General features: G+C 40.7%; 1 long non-coding RNA gene across 1 annotated transcript; it reads left to right on the forward strand.

The window, feature by feature from the left end:
• The first annotated feature begins 4059 nt into the window (after positions 1-4059).
• LOC128851440 (uncharacterized) lies at positions 4060-17643 on the forward strand. The gene is made up of 3 exons (XR_008448826.1): positions 4060-4350; positions 9427-9481; positions 16946-17643. It is a non-coding gene; the product is annotated as an uncharacterized LOC128851440 (long non-coding RNA).
• Positions 17644-17721: the final 78 nt, after the last annotated feature.

The following is a 17721-nucleotide window of genomic DNA, read 5'->3' on the forward strand; positions in this document are numbered from 1 at the left end:
GTAACTCTACTGTGCACCATTTTATTTTGATTGAAAGCCAGGGTTGTCACCTGAAAGCTTGGCTTGTGGTACACTGCTTCTGTTTTTCAGAATTTTGCTGAAAGTTATTGTCAAACTTTAGAGATCTCCAATGATTGAGACCTTATAGACTTTCCCAGCAGTCAATTCTTCTTGTTTCATCCTGCCTCATGTCCACTTTGAATCTTCTTGGTGGCAGCCTAATCCCATTACTTGTATACAATAAAAAGAAATGTAATATTCCCTTTCCCTTTGCAACTTATTTTTTATACATGTATTTGAAGATTGTTGCCTTTTGTTTTCTCCTCCCTGATCTTCTTTCTTCCTCTTACTTCACACAGCTTTCCCGCGCTGATCCAAGTTTTCAGAATCTCTGACCGAATATTCTTATTCCTGCATTCTCCAGAGTTGTTCCCCATTTTTTCTTTACGTCTAACACCCAAAACTCAACATACTACTCCTGGCAAGTACTTCCTATGTCTTTTTGGCTACAATTATCTTCACATATCACAGAGTGGTATTTGGACGTTGTTGTGATGGGCCGGCCCCTTAGTGTCCCGAGTTTGTTAGGTGGCCAGAATAATTCTTTTAAACATGCAGCATTTACTCTCTAGCATAAGATTTACTAAACACCTAGCATCCAGTTTCAGTACTGGTAAGCATGAGCTGACAGGACATGACTGCTAGCTCTTTGATTCTGTATCTAAAGAAAGCAGGGTTGATAAAGGGCCATTGCTCTGGAGATTTTAGTATTTGTTGAGTTAAACATTGCCAAGCGCTCTGGCATCCCCGCCCTCAGCATGAATGAATCTGGAAGGAATGAGTTTGAAGTTTTGCTCTGGTTGACTATAAACCTTTATTATACGTGGGAAGTTCCTTGTGGAGAGTGGGAGGTAGTTGCCTCCCAGACGAAATAAGCAGAATTCATCAGCTTACTCACTGCCCCACCAAGCAGGGCGTGATGGAAGTAATTCAGGGTGCCTGGCACCTGCTGGAGCAGGGAGGCTGGCTGGCAACCATAAACCCACAATCAGCCTTGATGACTGCCCTCAGTGCAGGCAGTATCAAACAAAGGCATTTATTTTACTTTTTCTATGGGATGAGAACAGTGGTGAGAGTAAACAGAAGGAATTAAACCCACCACCTTGCTGAAAACAGGTGGTGGCGTGACCTTTGCTGTCAATACTGCTAGTCCGTTTCTGAGATTTTTGTAACAATTTTTACTCGAGGAAAGTTGGCTTACGTCTTCTTCCTCTACATTGTACTCACTGCAAGAAGCAATGGGTATATGAGCAAATCTTTACAGACAAAAAAAAGAAGCAAAAAAACATAGAGACTGAGGATAACCATTTAAATGTCTTTGACTGTACAAGACCACCTCTTGCTCCACCCCTTTACATTTTTAGCCCCCTTTCACTGCTGTATCAAGGGATACAAGCATGAATGTCTTCACAGCTTTATTGACACTTTACTTTACCCTTAACTTTGGTTTTATGACTTGTTCCTGTAACTGGTGTTTTGTTCCCAGTTCAACCCATTAGCCAGGATCCATAGCGGTTGGGTTTTTTCAGCCATAAAGGGTGTGTACTTGAGCTATGGGCAAATAACCCTCAGTCAGGTTGTTACTGACTACAAAGGAAGTCATAAAATATTCACCAAAGAAGTCACCCGTGCAACGTCACCATTGCAGTTGGAAATTCCTTGTCCTTACAAACATTATTAAAGCTTCACAACTGCAAGAAGGAGGGCAAGAGGGGCTATGACTGCATTGCTGTGGCCTAGTGCCTTGTCTTGTGGGAGAATTCCCTCATCTCTTCTAAACTTGGAAAGTAGTTTGAAGTCCAAAAGTCCATTTTGGTCCTTGCATGGACAGTGATTAGAATTCCTAGCTGCTGTAGATGCAAGCTAGGAGTCAAGGTCACTGACTCTGGAAGTGCTGGACTGCAGAAAACTAGATGCTGCAGCTCTGAAGACTTCAAACTGTTTGTCAGCTTTCTTTTCCAGAGCTGATATACTGGAACATTTCCAACACTGAGTTTAGTTTGAAGCTATTGGATGGACAAAGGCTGTTAATTTTATATTTTTATATACGGTATTTTTCTCAGTGGATAGTCACAGAACTGTAAATCATCACATAAAACTCTCCAGGTCCCAGCAGGAATATTTAACAGATAAATGGCATGCGAGATCAGGAGGACAGTGCCTGAAGGCAGAAAATTAAGCCTTCGATTAACTGGAGTTGTTCTCCCCTGATTAGATTTTGAAGAGTTGTGATTTGTGCTGCTTACTTGTCTGGATGTCACTAGTGCAGCACTACAAACTCAGTTCTTCTGGTTAAATGCTTCTTCTATAGTGTTTCGAGTTTGTACTGTACATGCAGTAAAAGGCATGAATCATGTTACAATTGAAAAACAAAACCCAAGAGAATGTATATAAAGTGTGACTGTTTGCAATGATAGAATTCATGTTTACCGGTACTTTTATGGAGAAGTGTTTATCCTCCCATAAAAGAGAGGTGCTAGATGGGTGTACAATGAGTTCTGAATTATCTATGAGCTGTTTATCCAGGTTGTGGATTAACTGTGCTGCAGAGGCCCCGACACTTTGCTGGCACTGTGCAGGAGGGGTCCATCTGTACTTATGTGCTCAAGCACAGTGTTCCAGGACTGAGTCCAAAGCTTTAGCGAACTCTGTGTGGCAACACCTAAATATGCTCCAGCTCCAGCAAAATTTATCCTTGTGGTTGCAATGTTGCAAACATACCTTGGGTTGCACATTAGCTAATACACCCTCTTGGAGCAGAGTGCAGAAATACCTAAGAGACTGTGCACATGGCAGGTTATATCTGGCAAATGCAGGACTGAATTAGAGCTAATAAGTCTGGTTAAACTTAAGTTGACTCTATCTGGAGTCAGTCAGAAAGCTGATCAGTTTTCACTTTCAATGTATGCAATGTGCTAAAAGACACACGAGCTGTTTCCAAACTGTGTTCTTGGGAGTGACTCTTGCACTTCCAACTCTGGATGCCTTCTAGAGTTTGTTCCAAGCATCTATTGAGTTGAACCTGGAAATGTAGCAGTCCATTTCTCCCTCTTTTCTCTTCCTCTATGCAAAAGAATGGTCCTGCTCCCCAGGTGAGGTTCAGTCACAGCCCAAAATGCTAGTGTTGCTTTGCCTATGACATCACAGCAATTAGAACTATTCTAGAGACACAGAGGATGACATGGCACATTTGAGGGGCACTTGTCACACAGACATAGTTTTCTGGAAATGACCATCTAGTGCAAGTGTCAACCATTCTGCCAGTATAATCCAGCAAATACCATCACAAAGTCTATGACATTGGGGAAGTATGGGAGAATTTGACACAGAAGCTTGCTAAAGCTAAAAACATTCATGTTTATCCAGCTGCCTTAACTTAGCAGTTTTCCACCTTTTCTGCTTGAATTCTCCACCTTTATACGGAAATGAAGGAAGTGACTATGTCGTAAAAACCTCAGAGGGGAAAAAAGCCGTAGATGAGTCACTGAAAATATTGATAAGATCACTGATACCGAGCTGGTCCATAGATTCCAGTATACCTGTTTTTCTATGTCCACTGATCTTGCAGCTTCTCAGGCCCAGCTATGCTCCTTCTCAGTGTTCGGAAGGGGACCAGAGGGATTTCTTCTCCTCCCTGTAGCAACGACATATGCCAGAGTTACAGAGTTCCTTTCTCACTGTCCCAGGATGTCACAAAGTCTTCAGCACCTACAACAACCCCTCTCAGTCCTCAAAGCTACCTATAGCAGAAACCAAAATGTCTTATCATACCCCTGCTTTGGTGACAAATTAAAACTGCAATTTGATTATTAACGTCTTTCCAAATAAAAGGTTGGATCTTGCTTCCCCTGCTTCTGATTGCAAAACTGGACTTGACTTCAGTGGAAGCAGATCTGGCCTCAGGGTATATTTAGAGCAAGTAAGTAGCAGCTGTTTTCCCAGTGTTTATTTTACATTTCAGGTTGAGGCATTTGCAAGTGCGGTTTCTACTGGACTTTGTATAGCTGGGGCTGTGACTAACAATAATAACAGGCGAAACTGTGACTTTGCCCCAGCCCCGGAACAAGAGGCCGCCCTGTCCCCAGAGTCATGCAGAAGGCGCATGGTGACTCACACCCTTGTAATCCCTTTGCTGGGTTTCCCCCCACTCTGCAGGGAAGGAACTTTTTTTCTCTTCAATCTTGGCACTGCACATGGTCCCAGCCATGCTGGTCCCATAGCCATTACATGTGACAAGAGCGCGACTGCACTGAAACCCATGGATCAGAACCAAAGAGCACCCAAGAGAAGGTAAGCACCAGTATTTAGCAGGAAATTAGGCTTCATTTTATTCTGCCTGGAGCACAAACCAAACATGCTTTGTGGTGGAAGGCAGAACGTTTAGGTAAGGGCTCCATCCTAGCACATCTCCTGGCACAGCTTCCCATAAAAAGCATAGCCTGAGTACTGACTTCTAGGTATACTGTAATTTTCATCTGCTCCCTTAGTTACCACGTGAAGGTGCAAGTTCTGCACGTTGGTCAGTTGACTACACAAGATGGCACTGGGTCTTTTTTCTGCATCAGTCTCATGCATTAGTTTTACTCTTTCGTTAATTAAGCTATCTCCTTCCTTGTAGAGGTACCATCTTCAGGTAATGCTGTTCAATGGAGACCAGCACATCTATGTTTTGGATTCTTGTGAGATTATGGGTCTGGAGCATTCATGCAGGGGCAATCTGGAGAGTATCTGTGTGACTAGTGATGATGAGAAGCTTGGAAAACTCCTTGATATTTTGAAAGCCTCTGTCAAGGCAATTTGCCTGTGTCATTCCTGAGTGTCATATTCAGAGCATCTTAACTTAGTTATGGTTGTCTGGACAACAGATAAAACAGAGTTTCTTGGACACTCATTCCAAGCAAAGAGATGGTAATGGAGCTTCCCCTTTTTTTCAAATCTTCTCATTGCTTCCCTTATTTCTCCATTAGATTTATATTTTGCCAACTGCTTTTGCCAGTAATGTCATTCCTTTCATAACTCTGGGACCTCTGTGCTAATGGATAGCTAAACTTGGGGGGCACTTGTATTTTGCTCGTATTAAGGTTCCATGTTTTCTCACCAAAATATACATGGACTCATCAAGAAACAGTCTTTGAGGGACAGCCACACGCAGGTCTTTCACCAGGCAAACTTTGCTTCAAGATGGTACAACACTTAAAGGAGATCAGCTTCTCTCACAACTAAAGACCAGCCAGGATCAGAGCCAAATCTAATCAAAGAAGATGTGGCTTTTGGGAAAATGTTCAGCTGTGGTCCCCTGAGAGAAATTTTTGACTGTTTTGACTGTTTTGGATTTGACTCTTCGAATTCTTACTTACACTTAGCTCTCACGCTTACATCACCCGGGAATAATGCCTCCACTGTTGCTGGTCAGCTTGGAAACAACCTGTCAGACAAAAGATCTCTTCACCATGCAAACATAACAGTGACTGTTGTGGCATGCGTATGCCTGAGATAGCGACATATCCATGAACCTGCAGTGCATTTTGACACCTGCATGCAAGAAGCAAGAGTAGTCCTTATATGCCTAGCACTGCTTATTTACGCTGCTCCCAGGGTCCAAGTAAGCAAAACCACCTCGGGTAGCCCTACGTTTTACCTCTCTGACTGGGTATGTACATGGTTCATGGATTGGTGGTCTGCGCTACGACTCAGCACTGAGTATCCAGAGATTATGGTTTCAGCATGAAAGGTTCACCTGCTAGGACAGGACATGGTCATTGTTCCTCAGCCATCTCACTGATGTACTAATAGATCACCCATGCCCTTCATGGATGTTGCTGGCTTCCCCCACAGCTTCAGCTCAGTTTCTGAAACAAAGCTTGCTCACTCTGCTCTTAAAGCAAGAGCATACTTCTTTAATCTCTCAAAAAAAGGTTACAATAGACACATTTGGGAAAATACCTGTAATCTAAATCCCTAGGAATAACTAGTTTGGTGTAGTGGGTCATACAGAATACTTTGAAAGTCCTTAAACACCAGCTATGTGGGAATTGACTGGGGGATCAGTCTTCTGCTGACACACTGAGTAGGTGTAGGCCTTTTTTCCACCCAGAAAATTTGACTTTGTAGCCTTTAAAAGCTGGGATTACGTTGCAAGTAAAAAAATTCCCAAGGTTTGTGGTTAACTCTCATGGGAAGCCAATTGTGCTATACACTTAAATAATTTTTTTTTTAAAAAAAATATGGCCCAAATAAATATCCACAAAGTCTACAAATTTGAAATTGCTTTGTGTGAAACCATTTCACCATCCAGGCATTCTTGGCTCCCCATTTTGAGCTCAGGCTTCATCTTGCCCTGAAGCAGGAACCCCCTCCAGTCACTGCTGCCCAGCAGAAGCTGAGGGGATGGCTCTAGTTGGGGCAGCTGGTGGAGGGGCTCCAGCTCTACAGCAGTGCTGGCACTGGGAGAGCCGCCCAAGCTCTGCTGCTGAGGGCAGTGTTGGCTCACAACACATGTTATCTTCTCTTGGAGCTCCTTCTCCCAGTATATAAACAAATTTGTTTTTGTTTAAAGACTTTCCCACACGAGTGTCTGCCAAGTTCAGAGGACTGTTCTTTGAGATTGATCTGGAATTTTTTGGAACGGGAGATGAGATTATATAATAAATTCAGTTAGTCTCAGTGAGACAGTTGGGAGATGATGTTTCAGACTCCAACGTAACAGCCAAAGGGATTAAGGAAAATAAAAGAATCCACAGAGTGTAGGCATGGAAAGAACTCGATTTTCAATTTAGTAAGTCTAATTTGGGAACAGATTCACAGAGAAGTCATCTACAGACCAGAGGATGGATGAAACATTCTCAAAACAGTAAACCTGAATAGATTAATTTCTCTTAGAATAACCAGCATGCCTTTTTAGTACATAGACTGTTGTACATCTTGTTGTGCATCTATGATACAGTGCTGTTCACATCATAGTCAACTGGTTGTTTAGAGAATTATCACTGGCTTTGTTGCTGTGACAATGTCGAAATTCCTGTTGTTTGCCAAGTAGCTAGGCACACAGGTACTTGTCCAGTTCAGATCTTGGTCTTCAAAATAATTAAATACCAGAAATGCAATAGTTAAAAAGAGATGTGTTTTCTCATGGAAATGCTGGTGGCAGTGAGACTGAAACGGAAAGGAGAGCTGTCAGAGCAGCATCCTCAAGAGAGAAGGAAGTGCTCATGTCCTCGCCATCTCTAACGCTCCTGAATAATGTCTCTGGTCGTCAGCGAGGGTAGGCTCTGCAGTAGGAGAAACTATGGGAAAATGTACAGACAATACCAAACTGCAACACTTCTTGGGTATTCTGCTTCCTTTGCATTACTTTAGTGTTTCTCCTATAACTGGTTTGTCTTCTCTTCTGTAAAGCACACAGAGAATTATGTACAGCAGCAGTGGTAGTGGGAGGTGGTTTCCATCTTAGGAAGTAGTCTTCTACAACTAGCTATAATAAAGATAATAAAAAATATAATAATCATTATAGTACCATCTAAGAGGTCCATGGGAAAATAAATTCATCCTACATTTTGAGAATTTAATAAACTGTATCAGTGTACTAAAGAGGGAACCACATCAGTTTTACTATTGCTTCATAGTTATTTCTTAAAATAACACTTGATTCTGACTGCAGAAACTGTAGAGACCCGTGAGAGATAAAAGATCTTCCAGAAACAATTTATGGACCATATAACAAGTGGTCTTTGTTGAATGTGTAGCTTAGGCTTTTTTTTGAGAGATATTTTTAAGTTTTCTCCTCTTCTCTACAAAACTGAGCTTGTTTTCATTCGTGTAAGGTCTTCAGTTCTTACTGCTGATCCAGGCTAGAAAGTGTTCAGACCATGTTTCTTTAATTATTCAACTTTTTTCCATTAGAATAGAAACTTTCCATATAAACCTAAGAAAACCCCACTGCATTCAGAAAGATAAAAATGAACATGTGTTCAAGTATGAAACTCTCATTTACCACACTTTCCTTTAGTGGGAGGAGTGGTTTGATATAAATGTGACACTGGCACCTGCCTTTTTTATCTAAAACAATAAAGACATTTATTTTTTGAGGTGGATGGAAAGGTCTTTGTTGTTTTCTGGTCACTGGGTATCATAGTAGTGATGAGATGACCAAAGAGACAGGAAGTGGGGAGGAAGGATAAGGAAGGCCATCTGCCTGAGAAGAGCATGCCAACACCTATGACATCACTGTAGCAAATTGTCTGTTCTTAGATTTCCTTTCCCCTTGGGTCATGGTGGGTGTCACCTCTTCCAAAATATCCCAAATTTGGAGCATGTCATTTGTCTTCAGCTCTGATAAATTAGGACTTACTAAAGCGTAAAGAAACCTTGTGTTCTCCTTTGATCATCTGTGGTCTCACACATAGGCTAGGAGGTTTCGGCCACTCTGCCTGTCTCTCCTGACCATCCGTGGGCTCCCACTGAGGCAATCAGGTATGATGCCCTCGCTCGGTGCACCAAAGAGCCTGTCATACCATGTGGATGTTGCTGCAGGAAAGGTCTTGAGTCCTCGGGCTCCTGGTCTTCTTCATCATCCTGCCTGCAGGCCACCCGTCCCTGGAGTCAGACACATCATTCCTCAGGTAGGGACACCTTCTCCTCACATTTGAAAAGTGAGAAAAGAGGCCTCTGGTAAACCTCAAAGGATTTATACACTTCCATCCTCGAGGATGTGGAGTTGATTGCTCAGGTGGTGATTTTTATTTCTTCTGAGTCAGTGCTGAACAAATAAGCGGTCTGGCACATCGTTAAGAGGGACTATGGTGCTCTGGTGCTGCCTTTTGTATGAGGTTTAAATTGGAGATCATGACGGTATTTTCTCAGGCAAAACCAGTCTGGCCCTGAGAAACTCGCTGAGCAGAAAATGCAACCAGCCATACTTATCTTCTATGGCTTCACTTGGTTACGTTAGACATACCTTCTCATCTTTAACTACTCTGTTAAGATTTTTAAACAGGGAGGATAAAGTTCATTTGGAAATAGGGTCTCCCTGTGCTATATGGTCTGTGATAACCTCTTATGGGTTTTTTTCAGTGTGACTTATACCAGTGAGCTTCTGTGAGACTCTTAGGCCGTAAAGCACACAGAGAATTATGTACAGCAGCAATGGTAGTGGGAGATGAATTCACAGATGAATGCAGTGTCAAAACTAGGGTTAGTGTTAGGGACAATGGGTGTGTAGGGCATTCTGTAAACAACTTCTGCTCTGTCACTTTGTAGTGGGAGAGAAAACCACTCTCTCCAGTTGCTAGGTATGTATATACCTAACAGCAAAAGCAAGTAGCCCTGCAATTACTTCTTTCTGTAATGAGACTCTTCTGCTTCCTTTAGATGCATTATTTTTTCTGGAGACTGCTGACAAATACAAGGAAAATCTGAAATACAGGTCAGCCAATGAACTCCTTTCCACTTCTGCCCTTTCTTGTGTGGTTAGAGAAAATACGTTAGAGCATGTTTTTCCCAAATTGCAAGCCAATCCGCTCCAGTTGTAAAAACTTACTGTGTTATGCATCTTCCCTTGGAATCAGAACTAATGAAATTTGACACAAGAATATGATCAAAACCAGCCCCAATGAATAAAAGTGTTTCTTTTCTCAGAATTGTTACTACAAGAAAACAAAGCCTAAGGGTTCATGCTTCAGTTTTTGAAAGACCCTATATGACAGGAATGTTCGAAGGATGCTATTAAAGATTGTTCCTGCTTCCTGAGCAGCATTTCAACTACAGAGACCTACAGAAAGTATCAGACAGTAATGCAGTGTCATGAAAAGGCACTTCCAGAGGAATTTACGTCCTCACATTTTTAACTGCCTCCAGAATTTATTAGTCAGCAGATCATCCCTTCCTCTCATTTCTTCTCAAAATCTCAGCCTTTTGATCATGCCATCATGTTCCTGAAATACATAAGAAAATAGAAGCTCTGGATGTCATCTCAGTTTGATGGGCACAGCAGTCCTGAAACAATCCAGTCCAAACCATCCATTGTTTTTGGCCTCTGCTAACAGTGAAATAGGTTTATTGTTCAATGAGATGTTATCTGCATTAGATGTCAAGACACCAGATGTAGCTCTGAGAACCCATCAGTATATCTCAAAAGTGATGGGACGGAAGTTTGTGGGGCTGATTGTCCTGCTCTGCTGATGTCCTGAGAAACACAAATTTAGGTAGCAGCAAGTATCCATTGATTAGAAAATTGGTTGATTGATTGATTGATTGATTGATTAAAAGAAATATTTGTGAGCAGCCCTGCAGAGAAGGACTTGGGTGTACCGGTGGATGAAAAACTGGACATAAGCTGGCAATGTGTGCCAACCATATCCTGGACTGCATCAAAAGGAGTTGACCAGTGGGTTGAGGGAGGTGATTCTGCCTATCTGCAATGCTCTGGAGAGACTCCATTGGGAGTACTGAGTTCTGGAGCTCTCCTCACAGGAAAGATGTGGACCTGTTGGAGCAGGTCTACAGGAGGGCCACAAAAATGATCAGAGGAATGGAACACCTCTCCAGTGAGGAAAGGCTGATAAAGTTAGGATTGTTCAGCCTGGAGAGAGAAGGCTCCAGGGAGACCTTATGCAGCATTTCACTAGTTAAACAGGGCTTATAAGAAAGAGAAACAGTTTTTATTTGGGCCTGTAGTGACAGGACAAGGGACAACATTTTGAAACTCAAAGAGAGTAGGTTTAGATTGGTTATATGGGAGAAACTTTTTATAATGAAGATGGTGAAACACTGGAACAGATTGCCAGGAGAAGTTGTGGATGTCCCGTCATTGTGTTCAAAGTCAGCTCAGATGGGACTTTGAGCAACCTGGTCTACTGAAAGTTGCCCTTATCCATGGCAGAGGGGTTGGGCTAGATGGTCTCTGAAGATTCCCCCTCCCCAACCCAATCCATTCTAAATATCCCACTTCCTCAGATCTGGCTTGCAGATGTGATGCAGTTGCTGCTGCTGTCTGTGGCCCTATGGGTCAAAGACGTGTGTGTTAACGATATTGTTGCTGAAGAGCTCCCCAAATGACTGCCTGTGTCCTTGAAATATTGAGATATTGAGAACAAGCAAGATCGAAACAAAAACGTTGTTTCTCTTGGAGAGTTCTGAAGTGCTTGTGAACTGCCAAAGAAAGAGAGAAAATGTTGCCAATGCAATAAATGTCATTCTGATATGTTGCAAAGCAGCCAAAGCTCTTGCATCACAGTCTGTGTCAGAGCATATAAATCTGCAGCTCCTCCTAAAAACCTACCACTGCCATAGCATTGTCAAACAGATTTCTCCTCAGCACCAGGCTTAATATTAGCAGTCACTACGGGAAGCTGAAGATGGAAAGAAAGGCAGGGAGATTTTCTTCTTTTGCTTAAATCAATATTATTGTGTTTTCATAGTTGGCATCTATAAGCTTTTGGCATTAGGAATAGAAAATACAATTTTGCATGTAAAAAGGTATTGCTGGTTTGTACAGCAATACCCAGATACTTCCAATATTATTTCCAATATTATTTCATATGCGGTGTAATTTGCTTTTCTACCCAATTTGCACTGAATGGAAGTCTTTCACACTCTATTGCCCCTTCTTCACTCCATCTCTCCAGTTTGAGAGCAAGTTTACTGTATTCCTCAGCAGCTCATGTTTATTTTCTTGTCTTAAATTAGAGTGTAAAATTAAAACACTTGATTTGTCCTTGGCAAGTTAAAATGCATATTATTTTCACAGCACTGCAAGAACCTGTAGCTATTTGTGGGCAAAAGGAAACTGAAATTTTAGCCTAGGGAAGAGGAGGCTGACAGGAGACCTCATTACTGTATACAACTACCTGAAATGTTGTGGAGAGGTGGGTGTTGGTCTCTTCTCCCAGGTGATAGGTGATAGGATGAGAGAGAATGACCTCAAGCTGCACCAGAGGAAGTTCAGATCGGACCTTACGAAAAATTTCTTCACCAAAAGGGTTATCAAGCACTGAAACAGGCTGCCTAGGGAGGTGGTTGAGTCACCATTCCTGGAGGTATTTAAAAGATGGGTAGATGAAGTGCTTAGGGATATGATTTAGTAGTGGACAGGTATAGTTGGGCTTGATGATCTCAAAGGTCTTTTCTAACCTAATGATTCTATGATTCTATGAAATATCATGGCAACATTCTGCCAAGGACCAGATCTTACGGATACTCAGACTGGGCAAAATAGAGCACAAAGTTTCACTGAGTGCTTTGTGGCCACATGCTCTCCTAATACGTGATCTGTCTAACCAGGATGTTTCACTGGGAAGACATTGGTACCATTGCTGATTGGGCAGAGTCCTGGTGAGACTTTGCAGAGCACCTTGGTGGTAGGTATATTTCTGGCACCAAGTCACACAAATGTTCCCAGCCAAGTTTTATGACACCTAATTTCAGTATTGCTAGTAGTCAAGTTTCAGCCTCATTGACCTCTGGGTAGAAAATGTGCCTTTATTCACCTTTGCAGGTTGGTTTTTACAATCCTCACAAAACTCCAGGCAGTTCTACCCTTATTTGTAGCTGAGGCAAATAGCACCAGGGTAGTTCACCACACCAATGAGTCAACATGATTATGGTAAAGTTGCAATATGTTATTTAAAATGCTGTTATATATTTTAAAATATTTCAATGTACTTTAGTTATTAGTTAAAAACTAAATCAATTTTTAAAATTCTTTATGTATACAACCATAGCTTTAACCTGACGTTCAGGCTAAAAGCACACATTCAATGGGCTTTTAACAGCAGTCTCTTCTAGTCTATCAACAAGGAAAAATAAATCCCATCACTGCTGAATTTGAGATGGATATGGTCATAATAAATTGTGTAAGTTTTAAGAAACTGAGAGTAGTAGTAAGTAAAACAGAACATTGCACCATTTCTTTGTGCTCAGCTCTTATAGCATGTGCACACATACTTGCGAATGTCTCAATATGAAGTATTTCTCATAAAAATTGTATATACCCAGCCTCTTGTCAAGTGTTACCCCCTTATCAATGCCTGCAGTTTCCTGAAAAATCAGTGCTGTTTCCAAGAATCAAGTCTAAGTCAAGTTCGAGCAATTTTATGAAGGTGAATTGTAAAGTCAGGCATTTTAGAGCTACAGCATTAACGTGAATGAAATTCTTTCCTGTTTTATCTTCTTTGCTATGATACCAGATAATTTACATTTACTAACAAGTAATTTGCCATTGATTGTTGTTACCTACCCTTTAGTTTTATGCTGTAAATTTTAGCATGTCGAAATCGGATTGTTCCAGTTTTAACCCTGTCAAAAACCCATTAAATTTGCAGGACACATGGAAGAAGTATCAGTTACTTAAATATTTCTCTGTTTCCTCCAGACATAAAAAAGTGTAAGTGGGAAATGCTCTTCTAATATGCAAAAGTAACATCTAATAGCTGGAAAATGTATTAAGATCCTTTCAGCTAGAGGTTATAGACATGGATATCTCTGAGAGGATGTTCCTCATCTTTTCCATACATTCAAAATAAACTGTCTTCTGTGATTCTGAAGCTCCTTTGGCAGGAGAGGAAAAGTGTTGAAACACTGTGTTTCACAATTTTCCAGACCAAATGCAAACTTATCTGAACGATACATTACTGTACTATGCAGTGCGTAAGCTCACCAGTTCTCTGGAAGTCAATAATAATTTTCAATTTTCATTACTTTATAGTCAGAGAGGTATCTCACAGTGTTATTGTAAGCATTATCAGAACAAACAGTGATATAGAGCCAAGGACGTGTGATAATAGCATGTTTTTTGCTTGTATGGAATATTTTAATGCACTCTCAGTGCCGCATTGAAAACAGTCCAGCAGATTACAGATTATTGCCCTCTTATCTGTTTAGTGAGCAACAGCTATTTGAAACATTTTGATATTACAATGGTAGAGGTGTTACTGGCCACAAAGTAAAATCACTTCTTTTTATCAAAGCTTTAATTTTTACATTACTTGAAATAAACAGCATGATTGGCAGCATTTGGTGTTGGCAACACACAGAAGATTTTGTCCTACCAAGATATATGATTTTAGCTCTGAGTAAATCTTGGGTAAGGACATCATCTAATTTTCACCATTCCTTTCTGCAGAAGTCTTACACTATGTATACAAATACTCATGAATGTTTCAGCACAAAATATTCCTCAATGAAAATAAAGTGTTCGCAATCAATTCACAGAATCACAGAATGGTGGAGGTTGGAAGAGACCTCTGGAGATCATCTAGTCCAACACTCTTGCTAAAGCAAGTTCACCTACAGCAGGTCACACAGGAAGAATTTTGGTACAAATTTGTTGCTTCCTTAGCAGCCATCTCGTGAGCTTCTGTGATTTCACATATTTTAGCAATGAAGAACATTTCAAGAGCTTTGTGCTCAGAAACTCTGTTAGATCTCTCATGGTTCACACTCTTTGCATCCTGTCTTATCATGAATATTTCAGAAACTTCTGTGTAAGTGACCATGAGCTGTCCGACGCTTAACTGCCTTCTTTGCTGCTCCAAACCAGATATTTCTACACTAATTTGAGAAAGCTGACAGCCCCTTCTTTTTTTTTTCTTTTTACTTTTGAGGGAGGGGTTTTCTTGACATTTTGATGGAAGAGTATCAGCTTAGTTGTTGTCACAGTCCTAATCCGTGGAGGGGTGTAACTTGAGCAAATAAATGTATGTGAGTAAAACTTAAACTAGTTTTAAATCACAATGGTTTTGTCAGCTTTGAAAACCTTGTGCACTAGGCTGACTGATCCCACCATCTGCATGCAGTACACGCATGACAGTATTTGTTCCATAACATATATAACAGATAAAATCACTATACACACAGATTTTCTTTTCCTATCTAGGTTCGCTGTGGCAACACCTTTTGGTAGGTAGATGACTTTGGAAATTATTTTTCACATACTTTCTTGCTTTTCATTCACAGTGGAATTTATTTTGTGCAAATTGTTAAACAAAATTCAGGATCTTTTGTTGCTGAAAGTGCTGCTTAAGTATAATATATTATTGTTTAAGATCAGGAATGCAGGACTTCATCTGAAAAAGAGGGTGTGGAAACATCTGGAGAGGTTCCCACACTGGGATCTTAATTTATGAGGGACTCATCAGAGGACCTGTCTCTAAGTGAAGTGCTGGTGGAAGAGGTTATGGGCTCCATATGCACAATGAACAATGCCAAGTCATCAAAACCAGATAGTATTTACCTAATGGCTGTAGAGGAATCCAAGGAGGAAATAACTGAGCTGTGATGTTTAAACTCACACCTAGAACTAGGGCAGTAACCAAAGACTGGTAGTTGGCAAACTAACACCATTTTTTTACTGCGTTAATCAAAAGAGACTTTCGTTTAAGGGAATTTTGGGGGGAGCTACAGGCCAACGATCCCGACACCTATGCTTGGGCAAAGCAGTAGAAATAATAATGAAGAACATAACTAAAAAACATGTATACGCAGTACTGTGGAAAAGTCAACATGATATTTGTAAAGCAAGGTCTAACATTAAAATTCTACTAGAATTTTATTTATTAAATCTTATTTCTCTGGAGGAGTAGCCAATAAATAGCGATATTCCATTGATTCAATCTAACGAATTCTTAAAAGTCTTTCAGCAGGACCACAACAGCTAGTCCTAGAGAAACTGAAAGACTGTGGGACAGAAGGTCCTTGTATAAAAAATTGTTTAGAAGATGGGAAGCAGAGAGTAGAAAATATGTTCTATTTTCATGGTGGATTGTCATCAATGGAATTACAGAAGGTCTGTTGTAAAACTTTTGATCAAAAAGATCATGTGGGCTCTGGAAGGGGATTAATAGGGAGAGAACATTGGGGATGTTATTAGATAATCCAAGATAGTAAGATGATGGTTGTCTGTGAACAATTGCAGAGAGTTTTGCAGCACTGAGTGACTGGGTGGTAAAATGCCAGTTGAAATTCTGTATAAATAAGCATAATGGGATGCACTTGGCAGAAAAATATCTGGAAATCAAATGTAAAATGCTAAAGACCAGGTTGCTATCACTTGTGAACAACATCTTCAGGCCATAATAGTTGTGTGAAAAAGTCAGTTCTGTGCTCAGTAGCAAACAAAATAATGAATCAGATGTTAGGGAGTACTAAGAAAAGCATACAAAATGAAACAATGACTATCATGGTGCCACCACTAAATAGACCCGTCGTTTCCTTGAGCCTGGTGTAAGGGGCAGGTGTGCATCCTCCTTCCATCTCTGAAGTGGAAAAAGAGCAGGTCCCGAGAAGGGCAATGAAGGTGACCAAAGGGATAGAAGAGCTTCCCAACTACGCAGTGAGTGTGTGAGCAAGGCTTTTCAGCTTGGAAAGGAAACTACCAAGGAAGAGCTAGGGCAGGAGTCAACACAGTTCTAGGTAACAGGGCAAAGAGGAACAGACAGACTGATCAATGCCCCTCTCAGCTTGAAACCTAGCATCCAACCAGTCTAGCAAGTACTGTCTTCAAACAACAGAGGATGTTTTTTAGTACACTGTCTGTAGATCATTTTCTTTCTTACCCCTAGCAATAGGTTTGAAACTCTGTTAACTTGAAACCTGGAGTATCATCACAGAGGATAGCAGTGGGGTTCCGTGGAGATACCTCCCAGCTCTCAACTCCTCCTCTAACAACAGGCTGTTGAGCCTAGAAGAAAATTCCCAGCATGAGATTTCCACTTAAAAACTTACAAGTTTTGCCAGAAAGATATATCTTGATACAATGCTTCAAAGCAGTATTACTCACAAATTGCCAACTGAACCTCTTTTAAAAACGTATTAAGGCCTATGTGTAGGAAGGCTTTACTGTTTACACAACCACTATTTAACATTTTCTGATCATTTCTTATTTATTTTTCAGGGTTACAAATGGAAAAAAAAGAAAAAGAGTCCTGAGGTATTTTCTTGTTTAATAGATAAAGTCTCAAGCACAAAGGCACTGTCAGATCTTATTTTTGCTTCAGATGTGTGAAACCTTTTCTTCCTCACATCGGATTTAGTATTTACTTAAAGATAAGGAGGAATCCTTTGAGGGAAAAAACGGTGATTACCTGCTTGACAGACTTATTCACTCATTCACTGAGTCTTCCACTTCCTTCTGTGACCAGTGAATTAAATGATGTGTAGTTGGAGCACCCCCAGCCAACAAGCAAAGAAGAGGCAGATGAAGATGCAGAAAGGACAAAGAGGAGATAGTACTCCTGGAGAAAAAGTCAAGAAGTAGCTCAAAGGGAGAAAAATTCTAAGGGAACTAAAGCAGGAAAGCTTTAGAAAAGCAGGAAAGCTTTAGAAAAACAGTTGTTTTTCTACACAATTTTCCCATCTGGGTCTCAGGTATGATTTATACAAGCACAATGAACTTCAATGTTGCACTAGTTCTAGTTTTATATTTTTTGATATTTATTTCCCTACCAAAACAAGCCATCACAAACTCTCTGGGACAAAGACTTTATACTATATGGTTTAAACAGTGGCTAGCACATCTGACCCCATCACCAGGATGTGCTTTTGCAAACCAAACCCAATAGGAGATGGTAATTGGAGATGAAACCCTGAAATAAAGCCTTGATGTTCAGAAAAGATGCTTCTTTGACATTTGTTTCTGTTATTATTATTATTAATTTAAGTAAACAAAAG

The sequence above is a fragment of the Cuculus canorus genome, chromosome 2 (genome assembly GCF_017976375.1).
Source record: "Cuculus canorus isolate bCucCan1 chromosome 2, bCucCan1.pri, whole genome shotgun sequence".
Classification (NCBI taxonomy): Eukaryota; Metazoa; Chordata; class Aves; order Cuculiformes; family Cuculidae; genus Cuculus; species Cuculus canorus.